This window comes from Chrysochloris asiatica, unplaced genomic scaffold (assembly GCF_000296735.1).
Source record: "Chrysochloris asiatica unplaced genomic scaffold, ChrAsi1.0 scaffold00173, whole genome shotgun sequence".
Classification (NCBI taxonomy): domain Eukaryota; kingdom Metazoa; phylum Chordata; class Mammalia; order Afrosoricida; family Chrysochloridae; genus Chrysochloris; species Chrysochloris asiatica.
This window is the reverse complement of record NW_006408691.1, coordinates 2,891,279-2,917,315: the sequence shown is the minus strand read 5'-3', so window position 1 is coordinate 2,917,315 and position 26,037 is coordinate 2,891,279. Positions and strand designations below refer to the sequence as shown.

At 44.4% G+C, this 26,037-nt stretch overlaps 1 pseudogene; it reads right to left on the bottom strand.

The window, feature by feature from the left end:
* The window catches only part of LOC102828584, an 83,780-nt pseudogene extending 76,351 nt beyond the window's left edge, over positions 1 to 7,429 (bottom strand).
* Positions 7,430 to 26,037: the final 18,608 nt, after the last annotated feature.

The window sequence follows — 26,037 nt, the reverse complement described above, 5'->3', positions numbered from 1 at the left end:
GTGTTCTGTTTCCAGTACTCTAGTTTACCTGCTCCGCTATCTTGCCATCTTTGCTTTTGAGCAAATGTTAACCTTTTAGCCTCATACTGACAGTTTTTAAGTAAAGCACCAATCTTAAGGGTAATATCTCTTATTTTGTGTGCTGTTCTATTATTTCACTAAAAGGTGATCTCAGGGGGTAGACTCTGTTATAGGTTTAAAGAGTGTCTCGTCACAGACTCCTGGTGTGGCATTGTAGGATCAGCACTGGACAGCGAACCACAAGGTCAGCAGTTCAAACCCACCAATTGCTCCTTGGCAACCCTATACAAGGTCGCTGTGAGTCGGAGCCAACTCGATGGCACTCAACAACAACAGCCTTGGGGAAGACCCCTAATGTGACTGCAGGATAAGGGCTCTACTGCAAGGTCAGTTTGAATGGCAAGCGTACACTATACAGGGTTGCTATGAGTCGGAACCTACTCCAGGCACTTAACAACAACAACAACATTCTTAGACAAGAGTCCCGGTGTAGTGCTTTAGGATAAGTATTGGATTGCTAACCAAAAGTTTGGTGGTTCAAACCCACCAACTTCTCCCCAGAAACCCTATGCAGGGTTGCTATGAGTCAGAATCGACTCGACGGCACATAATAATCCTAACGGTTTTAGGAAGTCTTGTGTTCTCTACTGTTTCCGTTTGCTGGCTTAAAAAAATTTTTTTTAATAATTTTTTATTTAAAAAAATAATAAGTTGAGTTCTCCACATTTTCCTTTCATTCTATCTGGGATCATCTATTGTGATCCGGGTCAGAATGGCCAGTGATGGTAGCCAGGCACCTTTAAGTTCTACTGATCTCAGAGTAGATGAAGTTATGGCTCATGCAGATGTATTTCTTTCTCTAGGCTTTTGGTTACCTTGGTATCCTGTTTTGCTTCTGGCAAGTAAAGACTCATAATTGTAACTTAGATGGTCACTCGGAAGCTCTGAAGGCCCCAGACGTTCCTTATTTCACTGGGATGCAGATCATGATTTTTGAGAACTATATTTATCCCACGTGACTGAGCTGATTCATCCATAAGACTATGGTGCTAAGCTTTCAAACCTCCAAAAAAAAAAACAACGGGGGAAGACATTTGGTTTTGTCAGTGGAGTGTTATATTTGTCTCCTCAGTAAATGTATGAGCCCACATCCACATATTTGTATTGATGGGACAGGTTTCAGTAGAGCTTCCAGCCTAAGCCATTCTAGGAACAAAAACCAGACTATCGGTAAACACTTCATGGGAAGCAGCAGAACATTGTCTGACAGTGTCCGAAGATGAGCCCCTCAGATGGGAAGACACTCAAAATACAACTGGGAAGAGCTGCCTCCTCAGAGCAGAGTCGACTTTGATGACATGGATGGAGTAAAGCTTTGTTGTTGTTGTCAGGTGCCATCGAGTCGGAACCGACTCATAGCGACCCCATGCACAGCAGAACGAAACACTATCCGATCCTGGGCCAACCTCACTACCGCTGCCACACTTGAGTCCATCAATGATGCCACCTGGCCTATCCATCTCGTTAGGGGTCTTCCTCTTTTTCTCTGACCCTCCACCTTACCCAGCATGACATCCTTCTCCAGTAAAGCGTTAGGGACATTCATTTGCTGATATGGCATCACTCAAAATGAGAAGAAACAACTGCAAACCATTAATAAGCAGACATCATGAGTCTAGGAAAATAAGAAGGCATCAAAACTTACATGGAATGCATAAAGATTGATATCCTAGACATTAGTGAGCTGAAATGAACTGGTTTGGGCCATTTTGAATCGTGTAGTCTACCAAGCAGGGAATGACAAATTGAAGAGTAATGGCATCACATTCATTGTCAAAAGGATATTTCAGGATCTATCTTGAAATACGGAGTCCTGGTGTGGCACTGTGGATTAATGCGCTGGACTGCAAAGTCAGTTTGAACCCCGAAGTTGGCAGTTCAAGCTCATCAGCCACTCCTTGGAAGCCCTATACAGGGTTGCTATGGGTTGGAACCAACTTGACATTACTTAACAACAACAACATTGGCAATCTTGAAACATAATATTGTCAGTTACAGACTAACAGCATACACCTAAAAGGAAGAGCAGTTAATGTGACTATTCTTCAAGTTTATGCTCCATTCACTAATGCCAAAGATGAAGAATTTAACCAACTTCTACAGACTGAAATTGATCAAAAATGCAATCAAAACATATTGAGGATTACTGGTGATTAAAATGTAAAAGTTAGAAACAAAGTAGAAGGATCAATAGTTGGAAAATATGACCTTGGTGATAGAAATGATGCCAGAGATTGCATGGTAGAATTTTGCAAGACCGATGACTTATTCATTGCAAATACTTTTCTAAATAACATAAACAGTGACTATACATGTAGACCTTACTAGATAGAATACACAGGAATCTGACGGATCCAACAGAGTACAGAAATCATCTAATAATATCATTAATATCAGACACAAAGAGGGTTTTGCTGAAGAAAATTCAAAAACAGTTGCATCAGTACATCAACAGTAAACTGCCAGAAATGAAAGCTGGATTCAGAAGAGGATGTGGAACAAGGAATATCACTGATGATAGCAAATGGCTCTTGGCTGAAAGCAGAGAATATCAGAAAGGTGTTTATTGTTGTTGCTAGGTGTCATATCGAGTCAGTTTCAAATCGTAGCCACCCTTTATGTGCACCAGAATGAAACAGTGTCCAGTCCTGCACTGCCCTCACAGTCATTGGCTGTGTTTGAGCCCAGTGTTTCAGTCCTGTCAATTCATCTCATTGAGGCTCTTTCTATCTATAACAGACACCCTCTCTACTTTACCAGCTAGGATGCCTTTCTCCTAAGACTGGTTCTTCCTAATAACATGTCCCAAATATGTGAGATGGAGTCTCACCATCCTCATTTCAAAGGAACATTCGGACTGACTTTTCCAACAAGGATGTGTTCATTCTTCTGGAAATTCATGGTATATTCAATATTCTTCACCAATACCATAATTGAAAGGCGTGCATTCTTCTTTTTTGCATAAAAGGTGATTGAAAATACCATAAAAGGTGATTGAAAATACCATAGCTTGGATCAGGCACACCTTAGTTTTTGCATAAAAGGTGATTGAAAATACCATAGCTTGGATCAGGCACACCTTAGTTTTTGCATAAAAGGTGATTGAAAATACCATAGCTTGGATCAGGCACACGTTAGTCCTCAAAGTGACACCTTTGTTCTTTAACACTTTAGGGAAGTCTTTTGCAGCAAATCTGCCCAATGCAGTATGTCGTTTGATTTCTTGACTGCTGTTACTTACATTTACCTGTGTTTTATTGACTATGTAAAGGCACTAAACTGTGTAGATCATAACAAATTATAGATGATATTTTATGGGTAACAAATTATAGATAACATTCCAAAGAAGAGGAATTCCAGAATGCTTAATTGTACTCATGTAGAAACTGTAGGAGGCGGCTTCAAAAAATTAGTGGAAAAAAAGGGAATTGAAAGATTGTGGACTTTTTCCATGAACTTGTTGAAGCCATCTTGTGCATAGAGGCAGTCCTTTGAACAGAACAAGGGGTTAGTGAGTAGTTTAAAGTCAGGGAAGGTGTGTATCAGGACAGTATCCGTTTACCAAACTTATTCAACCTATACGCGTTGACTGTGAACCACAAGTTTGGTGGTTCGAGCTCACCAGCTGCTCTGTGGGAGAAAGATAAGGCTTTCTGTTCCAGAAAAGATGCACAGCCTCAGGAACCCTATTCAAGGTCATTATGAGTTGGACCCAACTCGAAGGCATTAAACAGCAATTCAGTCTGTATGCTGAGCAAATAATCTGAGAAGCTTGATTCTATGAAAAAGTACACAGCATCAGGGTTGGAGGAAAGCTTATTAACAGCCTGTGATGGCATAATCTTGCTTGCTGAAAGAAAAGAGGATTTGAACTACTTACTAATGAAGATCAAAAACTACATGCTTCGGTATGGATTACACCTCAACATAAAAAAAAAGAAAAAGAAAAAAACCTAGACCTAAAAGCAACATGATTAATGGAGAAATGACTGAAGCTGCCAATAATTTCACTTGAATTCACAATCAATGTCCATGGAAGCAGCAGTCAAGAAATCAAATGACATATTGCATTGGGCAAATCTGCAAAAGACCGCCTTTAAAGTGTTCAAGAGCAAAGATGTCACTTTGAGGACTAAGGTGTCCCTGACTCAAGCCATGGTATGTAAATCACTTCATATGTGTTTAAAAGCTGGACCATGAATAAAGAAGCCTGGAGAAGAATTAATGCATCTGAATTGTGGAGTTGGCAAACAATATTATAAGAACCATGGACCGTCAGAAGAACAAACCAATCTGTCTTGGAGGAAGTTTAGCCTGGATGCAGATGGTGAAACTTGGTTTTAAGTATTTTAGCCAAGTTATCAGAAGGGAACAGTCCGTGGAGGAAGGGACATGTTTGGTAAAGTAGTTCAGTTGTCCAATGCTGCTGAGTCTGTTCCAACGCATAATGACCCTGTATAGGGTTTCCAAGGAGAGGCTGGTAAAGTAGAAGGTCAGTGAAAGAGAGAAGGAGCCTCAATGAGATGAATTAACACAGTGGTTGCAATAGCAGGCTCCAACATAAAATTTGTACAGATGGTACAGGACCGGGCAGTATTTCATTCTATTGTGCGTAGGATCGCTATCAGTCAGATCCTACTTGATAAAAAAAAATCTGCCAGCCACTTCTTCCAGAATCAGTAGATGCTGTTCCATGGGGAAAAGTAACTTCTAAGGCTAAGTTCTCTTCATTGGGTTTTGATCAGTTCCTATATGTTGTTGTTGTAAAGTGCCGTAAAGTTGGTTCCGATCCACAGCGACCCTGCACAGGGTTTCCGAGGCTATAAATCTTTATGGGAGCAGAAAGCCTCATCTCTCTCCTGCGGAGCAGCTGGTAGTTTGAACTGCTGACCTTGCGGTTCGCAGCCCGATTCATAACCACTTCGCTACCAGAGCTCCTTTTTCCTATATGGTGTTCCTATAATTGTTCCCTCTCTTGTTGGCACTCTGGTTTAAGCTTATTTTGTCTGCCTTTCCTAGTTGTTCTCAGTGGAAGGATGGTTCTGAATCATCTAATCTGACATTACTGTACACAGAAATCCTTTTCTTGACCATCTTTCCATTTCTGGAGCATGCATACGAAACTGGAACGCCTGGGGTGAGATTGGATGCCAGATGTTAGGTCCAGACATCATGAACACCACAGAGGGAGGTCCAGTGTGTCCACGGCAAGGTTTTGTTGTTGCTAAGGAGCTCTGGTAGCGTAGTGGTTATGAATCGGGCTACGAACCTTAAGACCAGCAGTTCGAAACTACCAGCCGCTCCGCGGGAGAAAGATGAGGCATTCTGTTCCCGTAAGGATTTACACCCTCGGAAACCCTGTACAGGGTCGCTATGGTCGGAACCGACTCGACGGCACATAACAACAACAACAGTCTTCTTTGGTTCTCCTTTTCCATTGTCTAGTTTTTGAAGGCAGCAGTGTGGGATTTAGCTATGCACTTGGACAAGAATTTCTAGGCAGGAGACAATCGATGGAAGAAAGTCATGCATCTGCCCCTCAGGTTTACCCATTGAGTCTGCAATAGTTTCAGCTTTGCTGGATTGCTAGGATGATGGTGCCTGAACATAGTAACCACAGATACGTTATTGTCCAAGTACAATAAATCCAATACTTGGAGCACCTGTGTTTCTGTTTCTATAGCCTGTGGTTTTACATTGTCTTAGCTTCTCATATGCCTAGTTATTTGGTGTTGAGTGGCAGATATTATATACTTAAGAAGTTTATAAATAGCACCTGAAGCTTAGAATTATGTTATCTTCCTCCAGAGAAGATTATGTTTGTTTCTGACAAGCAGATAGTGACACTAATAATCTAAAACCACTAGCAGCGAGTTGATTTTGACTCATAGGAACCCTATGGGACAGAATAGAAGTGTTCCATAGAGTTTCAGAGGCTGTAACTCCAGAGTAGCAAAATGCCTCAGCTTTCTCCTGTGGGGTGGGTGGTAGGTACTAACTGCAGCCCAATATTTAACAGCCAATACTTAACCCACTGCACCACCAGGGGTGTTGCTATTAAATGCCTTGCTAGTAATCTGTTGTTGCTATTAAATGCTATTGAGTCAGATTTAATACATAGCCACTCTGTATACGGTTCCCCGAGGAGTGGCTGGTGGATTTGAATCTCTGACCTTACGGTTAGCAATCCAGTACTTATTCTACAGTGCCACACTAGGAGTCTAGGATCCCCTTAATTCAATTTCTGGCATAAATCATGTAATGATTCTCAATCACCCAGCCCCTTAGTGCAGAATTAAAATCAGCCAATTCATGATTCCTGGTTGCCGATGGATGTCTTCTGAGCCTCTTGGTTACACAGGGAAAAAGAGATGAGGAGCTTGGGGAGGCGGGCAGAGCTATGAAACTGGAGGGTAAAGAGGGGATGGAGTGGGCCCGGGAGGCTGACAGAGGAGGGAGGAAGAGGTCTGAACAGACAGGGAAAAAGAGAGGGCCAAGGAGATGAACAAGACCCACAGTCCTCCATATTAACTGAAGCCTCTCTCCTTCCTCCTGCTCACGAAATCCCAGTTTCATTGGCCAGGCCTTACAGCTTGAAGGGGCTGCTCTCTGCTGAGTCTTGGCCTGGACCCTGGGTTTTGTTGGGTCTCCCGACCAGCCTCAACCTGGCCATTTATACCAGTAACCCTCCCCTGAAATCTGCCACACTTTCGATAGTACAGGCAGGCTGTCACCCTTGGACACTTGAGTCCCAAACAAGGACGATTTTCTCTGGGACCAGTAATGATCTCCATATGGGGTTGGACATGGTTGCAATCTCAACAGCAACCCACCCCCAGTTCTCAGCTACTTGTGACTTTCTTGACCATGGAGCACATTCCAGATATGTTGAAGGGGGCGGGATCCTGCAAGCTCTGCTGAGGGGTCCCTAGACCTCTTCCCCCTGGTCCAGGTCTGCAGTTTAGGACTATAAATAGCCCTCACTCAGAGGCTTGTTCCCCACATGGTCAAGTCCCCCTCATCTGGACAAGACCCAGACAGGCTGGATCTTCCCAGGGTGGGCAGCAGGCATGCTGAGCAGCTAGCAGGGTCAGGCAAGCACTTTCCCACAGCTGCCCGTGGCTTGTCTGAGGAACTGTTAATCCCGGATGACACTCTGAGTCCTGGGCTTCGGGCTTCTCTGCGCACAGCGGAATTGCAGGCCGCACAGTTGCTCAAATCGATCTTGTTCATTCTTGCTAAGGGCCTGTGATTGCACCAACCCTGCCCCTTCCGCCCGCCCGTCCACCCAGGCTCTCAGATCCGATTTCAGCTCCAATTCCGCCTTTGAAGGCGGCATCAAATGCATCGCCAGGAGGCTTTTATCATTGCAGAGTCGTTTTCAGCTCCGAAGTTGCCCAAAATAGATCTTGGACGGCTCCATTAGCTCCAGGAGAAGATGGGAGGCCTGTATCTAGTGAAATGAAAACCAACCTCAGCCATCACCCGAACAAAGCAAGGCATTTACAGGGGTTCCGAAGGAGTCCCTCGGGTCTGGGGAGTGTAGGCTGGCCACTTTAGAAGGTAACGGGAGCTGAGACTCTCAAGGGGCCTCTCAGGTGGTAGCCGGTGGGTGGGGGGAGCTGGCCTTTTGCAGGTTGGTGGGTGAACCCTCTAGCTGGTTGGATGCCTCCTTGGATGCTGTGAGTCCAGCAGAAAGCCAGAACCCAGGGGGAGTTCAGGCCCCACCCTTCCCTCAGCAGCCCCCTCCTCCCCATAGCCCCGCAGATGCCCCTCCAACTGTGGACCCCTCCTTTCTGCCTTCTCTCTCCAGGACAAGATCACCTCCCCCACTGCAACAGAGACAGTCCAAATGCAGAATGAATTTCCCGTCTCCCAAGCCTGGGGCCCACAGTTTATGGGCACAATGAGAACCATGTGTCTCGTGGGGTACCTCATGTTTGGTCTTTCCAACTTAATCCATCACCAGTGCCCGACATTCTACTAACATCCCCAAAAGCACCAGGGAGGGCATAGGAAATGTGGGGTTGCTGCTGGTCCAAGGGTTCAGTTCCTTTTGCCCTCACTGCCTCGGTTCCCACACAGTAGTCAATGCTAACTGGGCCCATGTTGACCCCAGGCTCTGTGCTGAGGGCCCAATGTTCCTGGCAACCATGCTGTGGTCACACCCCACCTGAGGTCCGGAGGTCCTTCCCTGCAGAAGGTGAAGGGTGTGGGAGTTTGGTTTGCACCCCAGGCAGGCTGCATTCTAGATCACTATGATCCTACAACCCATGTGTGGGGTAACGGACCATAACACCCAGGTGTGAGGTAACGGACCATGACACCCAGGAGTGGGGTAACGGACCATGGCACCCAGGTGTGGGGTAACGGACTATGGCACCCAGGTGTGGGGTAACGGACCATGACGCCCAGGTGTGGGGTAACGGACCATGACACCCAGGTGTGGGGCAGTATGCTGGTTGCAAATTAATCATAGTTCTATTTGAAGGGTGGAGAGGCATTAAGCATCCTGGGACTACCATTCAAAGCACCACACAACAGAGTGACTTACATCAAAGGCTACCACCTGTCTGTCAGTTTGTCCTACTGTGGCATCTGGCTTGATGGTTGCTGTGAAGCTGGAAGCTCTGTCAACTGTATTTCAAATTTCATGGGTCACCCATGGTAGACAGGTTTCAATGGTGTTTCCAGACTAAGACCAGGAAGAAAGACCTGGTGATCTGCTTCTGAAAATCAGCCAATGAAAGGCTTATGGGTCACAGCAGAACATTGACTCACTTGCTTGGGATACATCATCATTCGCCAGAGGAGGACTCTGTGTTTGATGAAGTAGAGGCCCAGCAGGGTGAGGGAGCCCCTCAGTGGGATGGATTGGCACAATAACCTTGGTGATGGACTTGAACATGTCAGTAACTATGAGGATGATGCTTCTGGGTCAGGCAAGAGTTTGTTCTGTTATATGTGGGGTCTCCATGAATCCGTCATCTTCTGTTGATAAGAACAAGTAGCAACAGAAATGGATTGTCTCACAGTTCGGGAGCCTGGGAATCTCAGCTCACGACTTTGCTCCCTCTGTCTGCTCTAGGGGAAGACCCTTCCTTGTCTCCTTCACTTCCTGGTGGTCCTGGGCATTCATAGACTTATACAGGCATCTTCACGAGGTGCCCTCCCTCTGAGTGCCTCTGTAACTCTTTTTCTCTTTTATAAGGCTACTCAGAAAGGTTTAGGGTGAGCTGAGCTGCTAGCCACCAGCAGTTCAAATCTATCAGTCGCTCTGCAGGAGAAAGATGAGACTTTGTGCTCCCATAATGATTTACAGTTCAGAAACCCAGTGCAGGCTCCCTAAGAGTCAGGACCGACTCCACGGCACACCACCACCACCAGTCCCTGGTACCTGTGACCTTGTAGAAATAGGGTCTTGGAAGACGTGGATCATCACCATAAGTCCAGGAATGCCTGGAGGTACCAGGATTAGGAATCCTGGTGTGGCGCTGTAGGATAAGCACTGGATTGCTAACGAGGTTTAGATACGAGCCAGAGCCAACTTGATGGGGATGTGCTCATGTTAACTTAGCTGAAAACATCTTCAAAGAAAGCTTTTTCCAAACAGGGTCACATCCATAAGTAAAGGGACAAAGACTTGACCAGATCCTGCTGCAGGGGATACAATTCAATTCATAGTCAGTTTTCACTCCTTGTTTTTTGGCAATGAAACACAGATATGGGCTTGGACTGATTTCAGACATCCTTAGGAAGTGTACGGTGAGCCGTGACAGACTGGGACATCTCTCTTCTCTGGAGGAAGGATGATCCCCAAAGCTGTGGATGAGGAGCGAACAGGGTAAGGATGCAGGTTCTCGGGTGCTGTCACCAGACTTGTGCTGTTACAACAGAAACACCCCCAGTGGGTAGTTTTAACAGATAGAAGCAAGAGCTGACATAGCAAAGTACCACAAAGTGGGCAGCTCGTAGGAACAGGGTCACCACCACAGAGTGGTAACTCATACCTGTCACCTCTCCTGTGGGTAGGGCCCCCTGGCGAACACTCCCTCCTTAATGGGAAGAGCAGCCTGAGCAGGGTCCAGCGCTATGCATTGTGGGCCTCCCACTCCCTCCCCCAAAGGCTCCCAGCAGCTACTCCCCCTCTGCCATTGGCCAAGGCAAACACCCTCCTCTTCACTCAATGGTAGACACCAGGGGCCACCTGCCCGCAGCACCCAGACTGTAGGTGATATCAACTCCAGTAAATCTACTGCCATGGCAGCCCCTCCCCATGACACCAGTCCACCCATTCCCGCAGTGGACACTGGGGTCATTTTGGTGTCACCCCCACATCCTTCTAGTGACATCACTTAGTTTAGGAGGCTCGGAATCCATTTCAGGATGCTGGTCCTAGGGGAAGGCTCGCTCTCTGTCACGTCTGGAGGAAGCTCCTTGTCTCTTCTGAGCTTTAGCTCCTGAACCATCTTCCTGTAACTTGGCATCTCTCTTCTTCTGTCTTTGCTTCTAGTTTATGTTAAATCCCTTTTATATCTCAAGGCAGAGATGATGATGTGGAGAGATGGAGCAGCAGGGGACTTTAGACCAAGAGAGGGAGAGGGGCTGTGTGTGCTTACGACCGGGGGGCAGGCTTGCAGGGTATACCCTTTGGTTGGTTGATGATGCATGGAGGGGATAGTAACCATGGCCATGAAATGATATATGATAGGGTGAATGTAAAACTAATGTTCTCCCATGTAAACCATCACATAATTCACAATAAAACATTTTTTTAAAATGATAGACTCAGGATATACCGTACATGAACCCTGTTTCACCTGGTGGCATAATGGGCTATGTATTAGGCTGTTAACCTCAGGGTCCATTGGGAAAAAGATGAGGCTTTCTGCTCCCGAAAAGATTCACAGCCTTGGAACCCTATATAGGGCACTTTGGGTCTGAACCAACTCAAAGGCACACAACAACAACCATCCTGCTTCATCAACATAGCAAAGAAAACCCATCCCCAAATGGATTATAACCACAGGCAAAGAGTTCAGGGTTTCTAACACATTTGGGGGGCATGTAATTCCATCCATCACACAGGGCTTCATGTTGAGCAGCTCCACAAGCCAAGGGTACCCAACAGGGCAGGAAACCTCCCCGTAGTTCCCAGGCATGCATGGGTGGCCAGGCAAAGAGACTGGCTCCTAGAAACAGTCCAGAAACAATCCATTCATTCCCACAGGTTCAAGGCCCCTCCTCCAGCTGTACAAGATGGTCTTGTTTTTACAGATGCAACAAGCAGATTGTGGCACAAGCCTACTTGTCTGGCCTTGAGTGGGTCTAGAGAGAGACCCAAGGAGGCCCATATAGCTCAAGATAATTAATATCTGTTTGCATCCCTGATGCCCATGAATGAACTGACCGTACATAGCTGAATGATGGCCATGCAGCTGGGAGGGACCTTTTCAGAAGCATTTGTTGCAGCAATTGATGGCAACATTTCCTTTTTAATTGTCTGCAGGTGGATGGTCTCCTCAGCTGCTTAATGGCCACCCATCGCCCAGTGATGACCAACAATAAACAGACACTGCCTGGGGCATCCCAGGTGCAGACAGGGACAAGTTCCTCATAGAGGGCTGGGTTTCCAGGAGATGTTCCACGCGTCTTACCTTGTGTATTCATTCCCAAGAGCTTACATAGCAAAGTATCATAAAATGGGTGGTTTATAGGAACTGAGATGTACTGCCTGGAGTTTTTGGAGGCTGGCATCTGACATCAAGGTGTGAACAGCACTGTATTCACCCTGAGGGCTCCAGGGGAGCCTCCTTTCTGCCTCTCTCCCAGCGGCTGATGACACTTGGCCATCCTTGGTGCTACTTGGTTTGTACCTGCATCAACCCAATCTGCCCTCATTGTCCCATGGCCCTTCTTCCTCTGGGGATCTGTCTGTGTCTCTCCTTCTCTTTTACCATACGCCGGTATGACATCATGTTAACCTAGCTGATCACATCTTCAAAGACCAACTTCACAACAAAATCACGTTCATAGGTACCAGGGTTCAGAATTGACATATTCTTTGCAGGGGGTACAATTCAACCCACAGCACCTGCAATCCCAAAGAAAGATCACAATCCAGGCCCCACTTCCGCCTGCACTGTGTACCCCTGCCTGCTCCCCAGAATCCCTCTACCTCGTGTTCCAGGTTCCAGGGCTGTCTGGTCCAGCCTCCTGGATGTCTTAGCCTAGTTTCACCCGGAGGTCTCCACAGAAATGCTCTCTCTTCAGAAAGGCATCCCAAAGACTCTCATGATGGCCAGTGTTGCATGAAAGATGTGCAGGGGTATCATGGGGCCCTGGAAGTGGGGGTCATGAGCTTTCCCGCATGCCTGGGGCTTCTGAGCTGCTCCAGTGTGGGGTAAGCCTCCATGTGGATCCTGATGGAGAGGCTGGTGCTCTGCATCACTGCCTTGGTATATATTCATTCTGTGCTAAGATCCATGTGGTGGGTAGTGAGGAATGGGAGGGATCCCATCCCCTGCCCCTGCTGTTCCAGGATAGGCTCTCATCTGTGTCCGCTGCCCCTGCTGTCCAGCCTTCTCTCTACCCAATATGATGACTTCACCATTTATGGAGATAAGTGCAAATACGGGAAGGGTCGGGGTGAGAAGCCTCTGGCCAGTGACTTAACAAAGACCCCACCACCACCACCCACAGTTCAGGGTCCCAGCACAGAGAATGGTCTGTGGACAGGGAACAGTGACTAGGCCCTACCTAGGTGGTTCTGGGGCCTACTCTGTGAGGCGATCTGCTGAGGTACCAGAGCAAAGGGCAAAAAGCTGAAGGTGACAGGCAGGAAAAATGGAGACACAAGAACAGTGCAGCAGGGCTGAGAACACTGGGACCAGGGGGTCAATGGGACTTCCATTCAACAAGATCCCTAAGCTAAAACATCTTAGATATCAGGGTCCCAAGACCTTTTGCTTTGTTTTCAGGGAGCTGAACCACAAAGACCCCTTAGCACCACTCCTAACAGAAGCTTCAGGTACCTCCTGTCCACCAAGTCCCATCAGGAGCCCACAGTTGACTGTTCCTGTGTACGGTAGCCGTGCCGACCTATCAGGTTCCAAAGCTTACAGCATCTATTCCCAGCATCCAACACGCTCAGGCCTGCATGCTCTGAGTTGCACACAGTAGGTCCACATCAGACCCCTGCAGTGAACATACCCCGAGACTGCATGTCCTGGGCTGCACATAGTAGGTCCTTACCATACCCCTACAGTGAACATGCCCTGGGCCTGCATGTCCCAAGCTGCACACAGTAGGTCTTCACCAGACCCCTACAGTAAACGTGCCCTGGGCCCGCATGTCCTGGGCCACACACAGTAGGCCTGCACTAGATCCCAGTAGTGAACACACCAGGTCTGTATGTCCTAGACTGCACACAGTAGGTCTTCACCAGACCCCTACAGTGAATATGCCCCGGGCCTACATGTCCTGTGCCACACACAGTAGGCCTAAACCACAATCATGTAAACAGTGGACAGTGTCTCTCTTCCCCTTCACATGGTGTACAGATTGGTACATACCGTGCAAAGAAGGATGCCTGTTTTGGAATGTGAGAATTCTTGAAACACGGCTGTTCTCTCCTACATTAAAAAAAGAAAAACAGGACCTAATCTCTAGTGGCCATGTGCTATTCAACTGTCTTCTTCTGGAGGATGGGCAAGGCTGTGCTCTAAACCTCCAGACCATGGGCCTAGGTCAGGGATGGAGCAGCTGAGAAGTCATCTCCTTCCTGGAGGACCTCAGGAACTTGGGTGTGAGCAGACTTGAGGGAAGGGGGGTCTTAGTGGGACCCTGGGTCGGTCTTGCAAGTACAATTCACTGCTCTGTTTCCATAAAGTCACTTAAGTGGCAACTGGCCTTGAAATTGATCCCCTGATTGGAGTCATGTTGGAAGACATATTGAATTAATGATGCAGCCTGTGGACTGTTCCCCAAACTGTTTTTATAGCAACTGCGGGAGGGGAAGGTGGGGGCCAGTGAAACGCCGAAGACTTCAAATAAAAAAGGGTTTGGGTCAACGTTATGTTTTGCTAATATTTAAATTTTACCTAAGATTACTTTTTCTCCTCTATTTAATATATTGTTTTAAATAAAAAACACTAATAAATCTTGAACGAAATATGTCATAGTAGAGCTTAAAAACTGTAGTGCAATATATAACAGTTCATAAAATATTCTATCCAAATAGCCAAAATCGTAGGGCTTTTGGACCAGAAGTAGTTAACTCCAGGAATGGTATTTTATTAGCTCCTAAAATTAAGAAAGGGCAATGCTGTTTCACAGCCAGATAATTAAGTACCGTTTTCTCTTTTTTAATTCTATAAAATTAAACTTCCTGTTTTAAAGGTCTGGTGGGGCCTTTGGGCCAAGGGTCGGTGGATGAGCCCCGAGGGCGAAGTCAGGGAAAACAACATCGTCCTTATTTGCCCAAGACTTTAAAACACCGGCTTGGAAGAAAACATGCCGCGGTCAGCAAAAAATTGCAGGTAATAAATCAGAGATTCATTTTTTCACATCATTTTAACTAATCCATTAAATCTCAGGGCCCAGGCTCTATCAGAAACAGAAGCTGCGGCTGGCCACCCCTACACCTCCTGATGTTATTCCAAGGCTGAAGCAGAGTCCAGTCTCAGCCTGGTGAGGCCAGTGCCCTGGGTGTCTGCCCCACCTACCAGTTGCTGCTGGACCCCACTCCTAGCTCTGTGGCCCCACAAAGACCAGACCTCCAGCGGTACCAGGTAATGCATTATCCTGCTCTCAAGGTGACTCATTTTAACTCCCAACAGATAGGAGGGCCAGGGATGTGAGGCGTCTAGGGCGACCCCTCACCTAGGAAGGGAATGTTCCTCATTGCCAGGGGATCTCTTCCTTGTGTGGCTGAGGAGAGAAAATGTCTTAGATCATGCCATGGTGAGCAGTGATGGATTGCCTTATTTTCCCAAAAAAGTTATGTGGAAATAAAAAGCCATGTACCTGGGAATGAAGGTTTTCTTTTGTTTTGTTAATAGGGTGAGTCCTAAATCTAATCCTTTCTGAATGGTGTCTTATAAAATGGGGAACACACACATGGGAACAACAGAGACTGTGGAAGGATGCAGGCACATGCAGCTACACATACAGAGAAGCTAAGGATTGCTGGAACTTACCAGAAATTGAAGGGAGTACCTGGGTGGTGCAGTAAGCATTCTTAACTTCTTACTGATAGGTTAGAAGTTCAAGTCCACCTCAGAAGGAAGGACTGGCAATCCCCTGCAGAAAGATCACAGCCACTGAAAGTTCTGTAGAGCAGTTCTGTTTCTGATGTACGTTGGTCACCATGAACCGGCGTGCATTCAATGGCAACTGGTTACTAAAAACTGAAAGAGACAACGAAATCTATTCCCCTACAGCCAACTCCCTAAATTGGAACTTTTAGTCTCCTGAGCTGTGGGATGTAGTTCTGTTTTTTAAAGCCATATATATTTGTTATTAAGGAGCTCTAGTATCGTAGTGGTTACGAATCAGGCTGCGAACCTTAAGGTTAGCAGTTCGAAACTACCAGCTGTTCCGCGGGAGAAAGATGAGGCTTTCTGCTCCCGTAAAGATTTACAGCCTTGGAAACCCTGTACAGGGTCGCTATGAGTCAGAACCGACTCCACTGCACATAACAACACAACAGCATATTTGTTGCTGTGAAGTGCTATTGAGTCAGTTCTGGCTCAAAGCAACCCTGTAAACACCACAGTAGGAATCTAGATGGATAAATGATGGATGGATGGATGGATGGATAAATAGGCAGATGATAGATAGATACATAGATAGATAGATACATACATACATACATACATGGATAGATAGATAGATAGATAGATAGATAGATACATACATACATACATACATACATACATACATACATACATACATAGATAGATAGATAGATAGATACATGCATGCATGCATGCATACATACATAGATAGATACATAGATAGATACATACATAGATACATACATAGATACATAGATAGATACATATATAGATAGATACATAGATACATACATAGATACATACATAGATAGATGAGAGAGAGAGAGAGACAGATAGCTAGATGGTGTTATTGTTAAGTGCCATCCAATTGATTCTGATTCATAGACCCTATATAGGGTTTCCAAGGAGCGACTGGTGGGTTTCAACTCCCAACGTCGTGTTTAACAGTCCAGTGTTTATCCTACAGCGATATAGGTAGATAGATACTTTCTTAAGGCAACCCTAGGGAATGAAAGCAGGGGCTTTTTTGTTGTATGTGTAGACAAATTCTTAATGGACTCAATTTTTTAAAAAACTAAAAACCATCCAGGTGGGCTGCTTTGTGCCAGAGACTAAAGAATTGGATGATGGAGAGAATTGTGCTTTGGCTGATTGTGTTGGCATCATGGAGGGGGCACTGAATAGATGGATAGTCAGGGAGGACAGGGACTGAGACAGGCCAGCCCCCACCCTGAAGGTCACGGTCAGGTCAGTCTCCCTCTGCGCTCCCGTTTTACAAAAGTGATTCTTTTCCTGGAAGATTCACTCCCCTCGCCAACCTCACCGGGTGGTTCTGCATTTCCCTCTGAGCGCTCTGTTCCGTCTGTCCCAACAGTTATCACCCCACCATAAGCACACACCCAGCAGGTAGGGGATATATAGGGAATTGTTGCGCCCCATCCCAGAGCTGGGCTGTGGGTGGAGTGTGGGTCTCTGAAATAGCCATCCAAGAAGAGCCTGGTCTGGGGAACTGGAGACACAGGCAAGGAAACTGATAGGACTGAGGTATTTCCACTTGGAGACTAACAGGAAGTCCAGTGAGTACCACTTACCATGAAACTGCCCCTACTCATGGTGACCCTATGTGTGTCAAAGTAGAACTGTGCTCCACGGGGTTTTCAGTGGCTGATATTTCCAATGCAGATCTTTCTTTTGGGGTATCTCTGGATAGACTCAAACCTCTAATCTTTCAGTTAGCAGTCAAGAGAATTAACCATTTGCACTCTCCAGGGCCTGAATTCACCCCTGGTCCATCATGAACTTGGCCCTTCATATGGGCAGGACAAAAATACTCAGCATGCTGTGTGTACCCACAGCAAGAGGCTCGCTACTGTGCCAACCTCGCTGCTCTGGGGAGTAACAGCTTCACCTTAAGACGAACCAGCTGTTTTCTTCTACACTCCTGATGTAACCCCGGGCCCAGCACTTAGTCCAGCTGTCTGGCATCAGCAGGGCCTGGAGAAGCCAGCCCCCACTCTGTGACCACCAGCTCCTGTATTCCATCTTCCCTAAGCCATCCCCCACTGCAGCATCAAAGCTTCAGGCTATTTCGGGCTTTCCTGGCCAAATTCTTCTGTGTGTTTGTGGAAACAGACTGAAACATTTTCATAACACAATACATCCTAAATCTAAGGGTGAACACTGAAAAGCTCTTTTTGTGGCCAAGTTGACATCAGGCATCTGTGACTGAAGGCTTACACCCCAGGTTTCTTTTAAGATGAACACTCAGGGAGAACCCACAGGTTTGTCGGGGCCAAGAGGTTCCCCACAGGGGATCAAGCTCACTGACACAGGCTGACACACACACACACACACTCACAGTGACACACACTCAAAACCTAGCACAAACACACATGCAGGTATGTATTTTATTCCCACACATACGTCATTCATTATATTTTCTCTCTGGAGTTTGGAACTATGCCACCAAATCAAAGTCAGTGGAATCCTGGAAGTGGTTGGTGGATTTGAACTGCCAACCTTGCTCTTAGCAGTCCAGTGCTTATCCTACAGTACCTCCAGGGCTCCTTAAATTACCCTAAAGAGCTATACAATTTCTCTAAACATGGCCAAATATATTAGGTTTCTGTTAGTTTATTTGTTTTTCTTGGTGATGCCCTTCTTAGAGTCCTGCTTTCTTTCTCTTTTCCACACTGGTTTACTTGCTCTATACTTAGTACCCTAATCCCACTGGGAAACAGGCATAAATTGGGACTATCCTGGTGAACTGGGTCATATGATCAGCCCATCTCTATGCCACAGGCACAGTGGTTGTCTTGGGCCTTGCATAGCCATCACTGTAGGAATTTCATTTGCCTCTCAGGTTGTGGATTCCCTGTTTCCTGGATCCTGCTTCATCTTGTTGTTTTTCATGCCCTTAATTTGCTGCAACACATCCTTTAGTAGCTTTCTCAGAAATGGTTCATGAATGGTAAAATGTTGAAATATTTTATCTCTGAGAATATCTATATTCTACCAGAAATCTTAATTGTGTATTTGTTTTAGTAATCAATTTTAGGTTAGAGATTGCTGTTAGGTACCATTGAGTTAGTTCCAACTCAATGTACAACAGAACATTGTTCTAACCCTTTGTACAACAGAACAAAACACCCGCATCATCCTCACAATTACTGCCACTACTGCCACCCATTACTGTTGCCACTGTGCCAATCCATCTCATTGGGGATCTCCCTCTTTTTTGCTGACCCTCCATTTTACCAAGCATCTTCTCAGGGACTGGTTCCTCCTAATAATAAGCTTGAAGTATGAGAGACAAAGTCTGGCCATCTTGGCTTCGAAGGAACATTGTGGCTGTACTTCTTCCAATACAGAATTGTTTGTTCTTCTTACAGTCCATGGTATGTTTAATATTCTTCTCCAAAACCATAATCAAATGTGTCAATTATATGGGTTTCCTTATTCATTGTCCAACTTTCACAAGCATATGAGGCTATTGAAAATACCATGGCTTGGGTCAGGTGCACTTTAGTCCTCAAACTGACATCTTCACTCTTGAACACTTTAAAGAGGTCTTGTGCGGCAAATTTGCCTAATTCAATTAATCTTTGGATTTCTTGACTGCTGCTTCCATGAATGTTGATGGTGGATTCTAACAAAATGAAGTCTTTGACAACTTCAATCGTTTCTCCATTTATCATGATATTTATGGCTCCAGGGTGAAGATTTTTGTATTCTTTACATTGAGGTGTAATTCATATTAAACGCTACGGTCTTAGACCTTCATCAGTAAGTATTTAAAGTCTTCTTCACTTTCAGCAAGCAAGGTTGTTTCATCTGCATATTGTTGTTGTTGTTAGGTGCCATCGAGTCAGTACCGACTCATAGTGACCTTATGCAGAATGAAACACTGCCCGATCCTGAGCCAACCTCACTACTGTTGCCACACTTGAGTCCATCGATGCTGCCACTTGGCCAATCCATCTCATTGGGGGTCTTACTCTTTTTCTCTGACCCTCCACCTTACCAAATATGATGTCCTTCTCCAGCAAATGGTCCCTCCTGACAATATGTCCAAAGTATGAGAGACGATGTTTGTACATCTTGGCCTCCAAGGAGCAATCTGGCTGCACTTCTTCCAAAATGGATCTATTGGTTCTTTTGGCAGCTCATGACACTTTCAATATTCTCCTCCAACACCATAACTCAAAAGCATCAATTCTTCTATGGTCTTCCTTATTCACTGTCCAGCTTTTGCATGCATATGAGGTTACTGAAAATACTAGGTTGCTAGTGAGTCTTCCTCCATTCCTGATGTCATGCTGTTCTTCATATAGTTCAGCTTCTCTGATTATGTCCTGATGTGGCACTGTGGGATAAAGCACTGGACTACAAGGTCAGTTTGAACCACAAGGTCAGCAGTTCAAAATCACCAGTCACTCCTTGGTGGCTTGCACAGGGTTGGTAAGAGTCAGAACCAACTCACCAGCACTTACCACCACCAACAACAATACAGATTGAGTAAATACAGTGAAACAATACAACCCTGGCATACACCTTTTCTTATTTTAAACCATTCAGTGTGCTCTTCTTCTGTTTGAACGACTGCCTCTTGGTCTATGTATAGATTCCTCAAGAGTACAATTTAGTGTTCCAGAATACCCATTCTCTGATATGTTATCTATAGTTTGTCATAGTCAAAAGTTTTGTCATAGTCAAAAGCTTTTACATAGTCAAGCACAAATAAACATCTTTCTGGTATTCTCTGCTTTCAGCCAAGATCTTTCTGACACCAGCAATGATATCCCTCATTCCATGTCCTCTTCTGAATCTGGCTTGAATTTCTGGCAGTTCCAGGTCAATGTACTATTATAGCCATGCTTAGAATTTTTCTTCAGGAAACTTTTACTTGCATACAATATTAATGATATTGTCTGATTATTCCTGCATTCCATTGGGTAACCTCTCTTTGGAATGGGTGTAAATATGGATCTCTCCCAATCAGTTGGCCAGGTAGCTGTCTTCCAAATGTCTCGGCATAGATAAGTGAGTGCTTCAGGTGCTGCATCAGTTAGTTGAAAGATTTAAATTTGCATTCGATAAATTCCTGGAGTCTTGCATTTCACCAATACCTTCAGTTCAGTTTGAACCTCCTTCCTTCAGTACCATCTGTTCTTGATCATATGCTAGCCCTTGAAATGTTTGTACATCAGCCATTTTTTTCTCATTGGTGCAGTGACTCTGTGTATACCTTCTATCTTCTTTGGATATTTTCTGCATCATTCAATATTTTGTCCATAGAATTCTTCGATATTGCAGTTGAGGCTTGAATTTTGTCTTCAGTTCTTTCACCTTGAGAAATGCTGAGAATGTTATTCCTTTTTGGTTTTCTAACTCTAGTTCTTTGTGCATTTTGTTACAATACTTGATTTTGTCTTCTCAAGTTGCCCTTTTAAATTTTCTGTTCAGTTATTTGATTTCCTCATTGTGTTCATTCACTTTAGCATCACGACAAATTTCAGAGTCTCTGCTGACATTCATTTTGATATTTTCTTTATTTCCTGTCTTTTTAACAAACTTTTGTTTTCTTTCTGTATGATGTTCTTGATGTCATCCCACAATTCTTATGGTCTTTGGTCATTAGTGTCTAATGCATCAAATCTGGTCTTGAGGTGGTCTTTAGATCTAGGTGGGATATGTTCAAGGTCATATTTTCACTCTCATGGATTTATTTTTATTTTCTTCAGCATCAGCCTGAACTTGCAAATGAACAATTGATGGTCTGCTCCACAATCCATTCTTGGCCTTGTTTTGGCTGATGATATTGAGATTTTCCACCATCTCTTCCGACTGATGTAGTCAATTTGATTTCTGTGTAATCCATCTGGTGAGGTCCATGTGTATAGTTGTCTTTTATGTTGTTTAAAGAAGGTATTTGCAATGAACAAGTCATAAGTCTTGCAAAAGTGTATGTATCATGCGATTCCCAGCATAATTTCTAGCATCAAGGCCATATTTACCAACTACTGATCCTTCCTCTTTCTTTCCCACCTTTGCATTCCAATCACTAGTAATCATCATCACATCTTGATCGCATGTTTGATCAATTTCAGACTGAGGAAGTTGGTATAATTCTTCAATTTCATCATCACTAACTTAGTGGTATAAGTTGGTATAATTCTTCAATTTCATCATCACTAACTTAGTGGTATAAGTTGGTATAGTTCTTCAATTTCATCATCACTAACTTAGTGGTATAAGTTGGTATAAGTCTTCAATTTCATCATCACTAACTTAAAATATTTACTGATGAAGATCAAAGAGCACAGCCTTACGTATGGATTACAACTCAATGTAAAGAAAACAAAAATCCTCACCACTGGACCAATAAACAACATTCTTATCAATGGAGAAGAGATTGAGGTTGTCAAGGACTTCATTCTTCTTGGATCAACTATCAACACTCGTGGAAGCAGCAGTCAAGAGATCAGACGACGTATTGCATTGGGCAAATCTGCTGCACAGGAACTTTTTAAAGTATTGAAGAGCAGAGATGTCAGCTTGAGGACTAAGGTGCGCCTGACCCAAGCCATTGTGTTTTCAGTAGCCTCATATGGATGCGAAAGCTGGACAGTGAATAAGGAAGATCGTAGAAGAATTGATGTCTTTGAGTTGTGGTGTTGGAGGAGAATACTGAAAGTGCCATGGACTGCCAAAAGAACCAATAGATCTGTTTTGGAGGAAGTGCAACCAGAGTGCTCCTTGGAGGCCAAGATGGCTAGGCTTCGTCTCTCATACTTTGGACATATTGTCCGGAGGACATTGTTTTGTTCTGCTGTGCATGGGGTCGCTATGAGTCGGTTCCGACTCGATGACATCTGACAACAACAACAACAAGTTAGTAGTTGGGGAGTAAATTTGAATAATAGTGGCATTAGTGGATTCTCTTTGTAGGCATATGGATATTATCCTATCACAGGCAGTATTGTACTTCAAAATAGATCTTGAAATGTTCTTTATGATGATGAATGTGATGTCCTTCCTGTTCATTTTGTCATTTCCCTCATAGCAAACCATACGATTGCCTGAATTAAAATGGCCAATACCAGTCTATTTCAGCTTACTAACTAATGCTGAAAGTGAAGAGGACTTAATATACTTACTGGTGAAGATCAAGGACCACAACCTTCAGTACGGATTGCACCTCAATGTAAAGAAAACAAAAATCCTCACCACTGGGCCAATAATAACATCATGATAAATGGAGAAAAGATTAAAGTTGTCCAAAGCTTCATTTTGCTTGGCTCTAAAATCAACACTCATGGAAATAGCGATCAAGAAATCAAGCAACGGATTGCACTAGGAAAATCTGCTACGCAAGACCTCTCTTTAAAGTCTTTCAAGAGCAAAAATAATAGTTGGAGGACTAAAGTGTGTCTGACCCAAACCGTAGTATTTTCAATTGCCTCATATGCATGTGAAAGTTGGACAATGAATAAGGACAACTTGATACATTTGAGTTACAATCTTGGAGAAGAGCGCCGAAAGTACCACCGGTAGCCAAAAGGAAAAACAAAGAGGTACATCAAGACTGTATGTTGGAGGCAAGAATGGTGAGACTGTCTCTCATACTTCAGACGTGTTATCAGTAGGGATTAGTCTCTGGAGAAGGACATCACGTTTGGTAAAGTGGAGGCTCATTGAAAAAGAGGAAGACTCGAAATGAGGTGAATTGACATAGTGGCAGCAGCAATGGGCTCAAGCATAACAACAAATCTGAGGATGGTGCAGATCCAGACAGTGTTTTGTTCTGCCTCGTAGCATAGGGTCGCTGTGAGTCAGAACTGACTCAGTGAAACCTAACAACAACACTACAATGTCTCATATTGCTCTTATTATGCATTCCATTTAATTTTTGACAGCTGTCAATTTTCCTAGATTCATGCTTTATACATTCCATGTTCAGATTATTAATCAATGTCTCATTTTGAGTTGTGCCCCATCCACAAATGAATGTCCCCAATTTTATCGCATTTGAATCATCATGGTCAATTCTAGCTTGAGAAAACAACTCTTCCCCAGACATATATTATATTATACATACATATATATATATATTAAAGTTTTTATTGTGAATTGAGTGATAGGAGAACATCAGCTTTACATTCATCCTATTGTATTTTGTTTCATTGCAATGATTCCAAATCCCTTCATGCATCATCAAACAACTAAAGGGTATACCCCACAAGCCTGCCCACTGTCTGTCAGCACATAGCCCCTCTCTCTCCCTGAGTCCAGAATCCCAGCCACTCCATCTATCCACATCATCGTCTCTGCCTCCATTTCTGGTGTCACTGCTTCTCTGGATAGGGTCCCACCTTCCACTCTTCTCCCTTGATGGTTCCAGAGTCCTCTGCTCCTGGACTGAAAAAAACCAACCACTCTCCCTCCTTTTGTTACAAAACCTTTACATTTCCAACACTCACAGTCAGTCCTGATAGCAATTGTTTACTATTGAACAATTCACTATTGAACAAATTACTATTCAGCAGCTCCATCCAGACAAGTTGGAAACCACTCATGGGAGATTCTACCTTCCCCCGCACCCTCTGGAACTAGGCTCCCTCTTGAAAGCTTGTAAGCCAGTCACTTCATGCCTTTCTAGCCCCCTCTCCCCCCCATTTTGGCTAGCCAATGTCTAAGTTGCCCATCCCTGTCAACCCTGTGTGCCAAGGGGGTGGGAATGATCCTCACTGTAAAGTTCTGTTATATCTTTTGAGCTACTACATCCATAAGTATAGGTCAAGTTCATCAAATTGTAGCAGCTTACTCTTTTATTCCTTTTCTTTCTTCCTCTAGTGGAGTTCTGATCATCCAGACATTGAAGCCAGGTCAAATGGGTACTAGCTGCAAGGATGGGTGTTCTTGTGCATCTCCCCTCACTTCATATCAGCTGGATACTTCACTCACTCTCCACTCTAGTACTCTGTGGCCTTGTCCCTGTCCCTGGTCTCAGGAGTTCCCAGGTCTCTCCATACTGCTGGCCAGTCAGGTCTCAACCCAGGTTGACAGGAGTCTATTGAACATGGTTGGACTTAGCTCACAACTTCATTGCTGTTTTTCTCCCACTTCCCCTTATCGGTAGACCAATGTGGTCACCAACAAGACCACATGCCTGCTTATATATTCCCCTTGAGTCTTAGTCTTGAAAAGGTATTTGCCCTGAGGGGACCCAACTGCTTGCCTTGATGGCTCCCAAGTGAACAACTTGCTTGTTCTTGTAGTAGTCAGTAGGACTGCAGTTAATTGTTTTTTATTTTTCCTGCTGGTCTTTCTTTCAAGAAGTATCTTCTGTTCTTCTAGCTGCTCCAGGCTGGTCTGCTTGTCCTTTCAAGTGGAAATTTCCCACCTCAGAAGATTTTGGATGGGGTTCAGGATTCCACCTATGGTCTTATGTAAGTAATGTAGAGGCTCCACAGGAAGCCTCCTTCACTGGGCAAGTTGTAGCCCCATTTTAGGTATTCTGATCAGTTATTTTCCAACTACTGATCCTTCTTCTTTGCTCCCAACCTTTGCATTCCAATCACCAGTAATGATCAATACATCTTGATTGCATGTTTGATCAATTTCAGATTGAAGAAATTGGTAGAATTCTTCTATTGCATCCTCACTGGCGTTAGTGGTTGGTGCGTAAATTTGAATAATAGTGGTATTAACTGGGCTTCCCTGTAGGCACATGGATATTATCCTATTACAGAAAGCATTGTACCTCATGACTGATCTGGATATGTTCTTTTTGACGATAAATGCAACACTATTCCTCTTCAATTTTTCATTCCCGGTATAATAGACCATGTGGTTGTCAGATTCAAAATGGCCAATACCAGTCCTTTTCAGCTCACAAATGCCTAAGACATCGATGTTTATGCATTCCATTTCATTTTTGACAACTTCCAATTTTCCCAGATTCATACTTCATGCATTCTATGTACTGATTTTCAAGGGATGTTTACAGCTGTTTCTCTTCATTTTGAGTTTTGCCCCATCAGCAAATGAAGGTCCCATGGGCTTTTCTCCCACAAGCTTTACTCCATTCGCATTATCACGATGACTCCACTTTGAGGAGGCAGCTCTTCCCCAGTCGCATTTTGAGACCCTTCCCACCTGAGGGGCTCATTTTCTGGCACTATATCTGACAGTGTTTCTCTGCTATTCATAAGGTTTTCAGTGATTAAAGATTCGATTCGAAAGTAATTCATCACTCTTTCTTCCTAGTCTGTCTTTGTCTGGAGGCTCATCTGAAACCTGTCCACCATAGGTGACCCTGCTGGTATTTAAAATACTGGTGGCGTAGCTTTCAGAATCACAGCAACTCACAAGCCACCACAGTACGACAAATTGACGGATGAGTAGTTGGAAAATATGGACTTGGTGATAGAAATGATGCTGGAGATCGCATGATAGAATTCTGAAAAATCAATGATTTGTTCATTTCAAATATCTTCTTTAGACAGCATAAGAGATGACTATACACATGGACCTCACCAAATGGAATACATAGAAATCAAATTGACTACATCTCCGGAAAGAGAAGATGGAAAAGTTCCATATCATCAGTGAAAACAAGGCCAGGGGCAGACTGTGGAAAAGACCATCAATT